A 7500-nucleotide genomic window follows, 5' to 3' on the forward strand; every position below is an offset into this window, starting at 1 on the left:
TCACCTCCCTCTCCCCGCGGTCGATACACACACCTTTATATGCCCATCCAGCCCTCCTTCACTCACTGCCTGTAGTCTCTCTGTGCGTCTCTCCCTCTCAACCGGTCTCTCTGTGTCACAACACAACAGCCCTTCACCAAGGAGCCCCCTGGACTGGGGTTTGATCAGTCTTTGTTGGTGTATTGACTTCATAGACAGCATGGCTAGTGCCACCATTCCCCTGACCTTCATACTGTACATATAGTACAGGTAGGACTGCTAAAAAGTCCTGAAAGTCGACGAGTCGAATCATCAGTCGAAGACCCTTAAGTCAGTCAGCTGAGTCTTGAAGTCGAGCAGTCGTTTTTTTGCTCAAAAAAACAAAAGGACGAACGAGTCGTCGAATCTCTGGTTTGAATAGGGTTTGAATCTGATTCGACTCACACAATTCAGAGTTGGGTACAGCCCTACGTACAGGTATAATGTTATTGTTCGCTCCCAAGTGTGCTTAATAAGAAGAGTAAAAAAAAAAAAAGAAGTAATATAACATATATACATGAAAGTGATGAGCTGGACATTTCTGTGAGTGTGCTGTGCACGTATTCTCACTCGACTGGTTTAGTGATGGGTTGACGATGGCTCGTTTGTTACGACTTCCCCAGCTGCTGATGGATCTTTGAGCGTGATTACAGGTACATCTGAGGACACGACTCACACTTTATTCCCCGGCTCTGTGTTTTCCCAGCCTTCGGAAGAGAGGGGGACTTGCTCCCTGATTTTCCTGTGGTGTTCCGGAGGCGTCTCTGGGGGAATTGAGGCGCTTTTCCCATCTACCGAGTTTACTGACTGCGAGCCTGGTGAGTGCCAAATGGGACTCTTTCTCTTATATCTTCTGTTTCATCGACTCCCACGCCGGGGCTATTTGGTGTGTGTGTGTGTGTGTGTGTGTGTGTGTGTGTGGTGTGTGTGTGTGTGTGTGTGTGTGTGTGTGTGTGTGTGTGTGTGTGTGTGTGTGTGTGTGTGTGTGTGTGTGTGTGTGTGTGTGTGTGTGTGTGTGTGTGTGTGTGTGTGTGTGTGTGTGTGTGTGTGTGTGTGTGTGTGTGTGTGTGTGTGAGAGAGAGAGATAATAAGGGATTCTAACCAGATGCCTTAAAGCTCATTACTAGAACTAGCGATAGAGTAGGCTAGGCTACTGCACGCACGCACACACACACTAGTTCAATCAGCCTTAACCAGGCTTTTCTCCAGATTTCACTCAGTAAGGCCCTGTGTGTCAGCCTTCTGTCTCACACACTCACATTGCTTTGACGTATGCTCACTTAACACAGCCTCAAATGGCTTTGCTTTAGATTAGCCCTCATTAAACATTTAAGACTCCATCTTCACTGGCAATGTATATGTGGCAGAGTGCAACGCAACTATGAGTTTCCAGATTCAGTACGTGGTCAGACTGTGGATTCAGATCTCCATGGGAAGCCTGGAAATAACCGGTGTTAGAGAAGCTTTTGTTCAGCCTTTCTCGTGATGGAGGGAGGCGTATCATGATGATCCAGTTTGGCCTGATCTCTTTGTGGTTTTATCTTTATCTTGGCTGGCCTGGCAGGCTGTTCTATATTTTTCTTATGTCCATGTGATGACTGTCTCTATTGATGTGCTGTCGACTCTGATCACCAGGCCCATAACTCTCCATTCACTGCTGTGAACAGGCAGGTGTGTGTGTGTGTGTGTGTGTGTGTGTGTGTGTGTGTATGCGTGTTTGATGAAGTGCTGTCACACATACGCACGCATGCACACACACACACACACACACACACACACACACACACACACACACACACACACACACACAAACACACACACACAACCCCCACTGTCTGTCTGCTGCACAAGGAGCCAGACAGAGCTGACCAGTAAGAACCACTCCCACAATTTCTCTCACGCTGTTCTGACCTCTGATCCCCCCCCCCCCGACCTCTGACCTGTGGGTGGAGGGTGCTCATTATGTGGAGCGCTGCCTACTGATAGGTGATGATCTCTCCCACAGGGATAAGAGGTCATGTGATGTGCTGAATGTGCACTCCAGACACGCAGGGGAGGTTAGGAGACCTCTGGACATGTTTGGTTTTCCTCCCCTCCACTCCACCCATGTTTGTCTTTAGTTTATTAGTTTAGTTTATTTGACTAGAATAGAAACATTAAGTGTGATTAATGTGATTAATAACAATAATAATAATAATTACAAAAAAGAATAAAAATATAAAATAAATATAAAATAAATGTATCTCAAAGTGCTTTACACATAAAAATAGCCATAAAATAAACAAAAAATAGGAAAATAAGATGGAAGATAAAACACAATAAAAGATAAACATAAGACATCAAGTAAAATACAGTGTAAAAATGGCAATTTAATAAAAAGTTAAATTAAACTTTTAATTAAAAAATGAAAGAAAAATGCAGTAGCTCGCAAGTGCAGAAGGAGCTAGTTAAAAGCTAAAGTGTTCCACAGCTTTGGGCCATAATTACTTGAAAACATTTTCAAGGGTAACACAGTTCACTATGTTTCCAATCCATGCCTATGTTTGCTCAGTAACAAGTCTGATCTTGATCTAATGGTTGCTCAATGGAACATGTTTGCTGGTTTCACTACCAGACTGAACAAAGCGAAGCCCGGTGCAGTTGATGCTTGGAAGCCTCTATCTTCTGATATTTATATTTATGTTTGTGTAATACTATATGTTTGACTGAGGTGTCACATATTTTCTGTTGTTCTTGCCTGTTTCCCTGTGGCCCCTTGTTGTTTATTGTTACATTGTTTATGTGTATTTTCGTCTTTTTGTCAAAGCAGTACACATTTTGATCACAAAAGTGGGTAACAGTAAAGTATTAGACTTATTTCCATTGTAGACATTGATGAGTTGACAATGAAGGTGACAGCAGAGAAAAATGGCTAGGCAGCATCCAGCAATAACGACCCACTATAGCTAAAAAATAATCAACTACACATGCTTCAACAATACCTCAATACAACCAGAGTAAAAAACAAACCACATCAACCACACCAACATTACTAGGACTTGCATTATGGTAATTACAGGATGACGCTCCTATGTTTTTATATTATCCATGTCATTTCCACATACCTCCTGATTTGTACTTTCCACTAGTACTATACAGCAACTCTGCATGGCTTGATCATCATTGGAGAGACCTTTGTTGAAGGACAGAGGTTCTAGCCCTGGTTCTCCCTAGACAGAGTAGCCTTTTACCGAGGCTTCTCCTGGAGAACACCACCGGATCCATCTGTTTTGACATGCCGGAGAATGAAGGGAGAGACTTAGCAGAGGGAAAATGAAAAAAAAAAAGCGATTAAAGCAGAGAAGCCATGATTCATATCGCGGCCGCTAATGGAACCTCTCCTCCCTCGCCCTCCTCCCTCCCGTTCACCTGTATAAACAGCTCCTCCTCTCTCTCCCTTCTTAACGTAACGCTGCATCCTGCACACACATGCACACACACGCGCCCCCGTGCTCCCACCCCTGGCCCCATGTCGCCCTCCACCGCCACTCGTCCTCTCCCTCCGCCCTCGTCCCCTCATCCTTCCCTCCTCCTCGTTCATCCTCCCTTCAGAGAAATAAATGTGCCTGGTCTCTGGGCGCGCAGGATAAGAGATGGAGACTTGGGCTCCGCGGGGGAAATAAACCCAACCCCCGTCCTTAATCACCCCCCCCCCCCTACCTTGTCTCCACCCCCAGGATCTGTCCTGCACTCATTTATCCTAGAGAGAGATAGTAGAGAGCGAGAGAGGGAGGGAGGGAGGGAGGGGGGGGGGTATATAACAGAAATACCCGATCTTTACTTGGCTACACTCACATGTTCTGGGTGACTCATGATCAGTTCTGAGTACGTTTTCGGAGCCGGTCGGATATATCCTGGCTCCTGCCCCTGAATATGAATTTTTGAAATGCGATACTGTGAAGTGCGAAATGGCAATTCAGTCAGACTGCCAGACGAGGCTGGAGAGCATATACTAAAACTGCTCTGACCTTCGGAGCAAGACAACAAGCCCCTCGGTTTTTTTTTTCCCTGAGCTCATCCGCTAATGAAAGCAGCGACTCAGAAACACTCGGAGTGAATAGCAAACCAGAGACGGGACTGGTTGCCACGTCGATATATACAGACCCGGTCCAGGAGTGGAGTTGAGGAACCACGTAGAGCGACGAAGGAAAAGAGATTATCTGGATTCTCTTTGTCGTCATTGCCACATTCCTCTCAGATGTGGAGGTGATTACAGTCCCCTAACCCGCTTTTAGCTGGTGGAAATGTCACAGTATTATTCCTAACTAATAAAGCCCTCGTCCCAGGTCACAGGGGGGGGGGGGAGGGGAGGCGGGGCTATTGGATTGGAATCCGCCCCCGGGAGCGCCCAAGGGAGGGTGCTTCTGCCAGAGGGAGAGGGAGAGTGAGGGGTCGTCCACTATGGTGGAGTGAAGAGGAGTCGAAGTTGAAATAAAAACGGTCCTGGCAGAGTGGACTTGTTTGCCTTGTAGGTCACAGTGCAGCCAAACAGGCTTTAGAACGGGAGGCGCTGGTGTTGGAGGTTCACGTCGCTCACACACACTCCTGTTGAGGGAGCCAGGGATGATGTGTGCATCTGTCCGTGTGTGCGTCTGTCCGTGTGTGTGTCTGTGTGTGTCTGTCTGTGTGTGTGTGTGTGTGAGAAAGGTCAGCAGGTGTAAGAAAGCGACTCCCATGTGATAAGCAGTAATTTGAGACTCTGTGTTGTTAAACAAGCTCCTTCTGACCCCCAGGCGAGGCGAGGCCTGGGAACACTGGAGCTGATTTTACACTCCCACACATACACACGCACATGCACACGCACACACATTCGCACATACGCACACACACACCACACACACACACACACACACACACACACACCACACACACACACACACACACACACACACACACACACACACACACACACACACACACACACACACCCTCCCACACACCCTCCCACAGCAGACACAATTTCAGACATTAGACAGTATTATGGAGGTCACTCCCTCTCACTACATGGTCATTGGTGGACAGACAGACAGACAGACACACTTACACACACACACGCACATGCACACGCACACACACGCACACACACGCACACACATACGCACACACACTCACACATACGCACCCACACACACACACACCACACACACACACACACCACACACACACACACACACACCCTAGACCCACCACGACTTGAAGCTTGAAATGTTGAAGTTGCTCAAGAAACACAAAATCTGTAAGGGCCGATGCATCACCCGAAACACTGAGCTCCTCCCCCACTTGTTTTCAGCGGTTAAATCAGAGTAATTGCTCAATGGGGGAGAATGAAACGCACTGCACGTGGTTCAGCCGGTACGACCTACTGAAAAAGTTGGTTGCACCGGCGCTACTACTGTAAAACCTGCCCTGTAAACAACCAGAACTTTGCTAGTCAGTCACATCGGCCAGACTGTCTTATCGGTGCCCACAGCGACATGAGACACAACATCCTGGTTATAACCAGTCTCATCAGGAAGAGAGACTGCATTTCTATCAGAGAGGATGGCCTGCAGACATGCTAACGGCGCTAGCTAAGAGAGTCTTCGGATGAGGCGATAACATGCTGGTAGAGTCAGGCCAAGGCCACAGCTTCTGTGGCACGACTAGGCTGTGTCAGATAAAGCTACAGCTGTCAGTGCCAATATGTTTTCCGCACCGGCCGGAGATTCTGTCGGATTCGTGTCATGTGTCAGGTGCGGCGTCGGGCTGGGGTGGCGAGTGTGCGCCCTGGTGGCCGGCTAAACAGGGAGCTGTCGTCTCCCCCGGTGACGTGGTGTGAGAGAGCGAGGCCAAGAGTGACCGCACTGTTCTACAACCCCTCTCCGTTTGCCCCGGGCCTGGACTGACATTCTCCATTTTCACCACAACGTCTCCTCTCGGTTTCCCAGCTACGCAAACATTACCCCCATCACCACCTCCGCCCCGCCGCACGCTAGCCCATACCGCTCAGCACGGCGACCCCAACCTCACACCCAGCAGAGCTGTGCTTCTCCCAGGACCCGTCTGCTTGAACGTTGTGTAGATTTTGCTCTCGGAGATCCGAACAGGACCGTTCATCCGCAGTGACCACGATACAAGGGAAGAGAATAAATATGTACAGTCGCCTATTTGTCTCCACAGTGGCTCTTGGTGCCCAGCACAGCTCTATAAACACACAACCTGTAGACAGCCTCTAGCACAGGTGAGAGAGACAGAGAGGAGGAGAAGAGAGAGGAGGGAGAGAAAGAGAAGGCGAAAGGAGGAGGGAGAGAAAGAGAGGAGGGAGGCACTCAGTTCTGTATGTCACTCAGCCTTTCATAGACACACATCAATATAATGGCTGTGTGGGCAGCACAGGTTTACCTGACAGGAGGCAGACTTCTGATGGATAGAGAGGGATCCATAGTTTCATCGTGTAATGTTTTAACTGAATTATTGATGTGACAGCACTTCTTATAAAAACAAATCAAAATAATCTCTAAAGCATATTCAGAAACAACTCACGTTGACCAAAGTGCTTTACAAGTCAAAGCAGACAGTAAAAATACAATCACAATAAAAAGGCTAAAAGAAACACTGACACAAGCATCAACACGTACAAAATAAGAGCACATAGACACAGGCACTCATAAAAGAATCAAATCAAATCATATAAAACCACATTAGGGGGATCCAAACGCTAGAGAATAAAGCAGCTCTGATAGAGAAGGGGATGCTGTTCCACAGTCTAGTGGCGAGACGAAGACAGGCGTGTTCACCCCTGAGCTTCTGTTTACACCGGGGGAGACCAGGAGCCCCAAGTGAGCTGATCTGAGGGACCTGGAGGTGGGTTAGGGGGTTAAGAGATCTGAGATGTAATGGGGGGACTGCCTATTCTGGGCTTTAAAAACAAACATGAGAACCTTAAAATCAATTCTGAACCCCACTGGAAGCCAATTTAGAGAGGCCAGAACAGGACTAATATGGTCTCTCTTCCGGGTATCCGTTAGGAATCTGGCAGCAGAATTCTGGGCCAGTTGCAGGCGGGACAGGGATGACTGACTAATCCCAGTATACAGGGAATTGCAATAGTCTAAGCGGGAGGATATAAAGGCATGGGTGAATTTCTCAAGATCTTTGGATGGAAGAAAATACTTGATTTTGGCAATATTACGAAGCTGGAAGAAGCTGGTTTTTAGTCAAATATCACACCAAGGTTTTTGACATAGGGTTTGACAAGAGTGAACAGATTGCTTAGGCTGTTGGAGATCATTTTGGTGGAATCAGGGGGGGCGAATAGGACAACTTCAGTCTTGCTTTCATTTAGCTGCAAGAAGTTTTGTTCCATCCAGCACCTGATGTCCTCAAGGCAGTCCAAAATACTGCTAAGATTAGCTCGGTCGTTGAGTTTCAGGGGGAGATAAAGCTGTGTGTCATCTGCAGAGC

General features: G+C 47.5%; 1 protein-coding gene across 2 annotated transcripts in view; it reads left to right on the top strand.

The window, feature by feature from the left end:
• The window catches only part of large2 (LARGE xylosyl- and glucuronyltransferase 2), a 40853-nt gene that overhangs the window by 13639 nt on the left and 19714 nt on the right, over positions 1 to 7500 (top strand). Inside the window, exon 2 of one of the 2 annotated variants that reach the window (XM_084436551.1) lies at positions 725 to 836. The exons of the other annotated variant lie outside the window; for it this stretch is intronic. The gene's annotated coding sequence lies outside the window, so the exon portion shown is untranslated. The remainder of the gene's footprint in view (positions 1 to 724; positions 837 to 7500) is intronic. 2 annotated transcript variants of the gene reach the window in all.

Source organism: Borostomias antarcticus (assembly GCF_949987555.1).
Source record: "Borostomias antarcticus genome assembly, chromosome: 4".
In the NCBI taxonomy this organism is placed as follows: Eukaryota; Metazoa; Chordata; class Actinopteri; order Stomiiformes; family Stomiidae; genus Borostomias; species Borostomias antarcticus.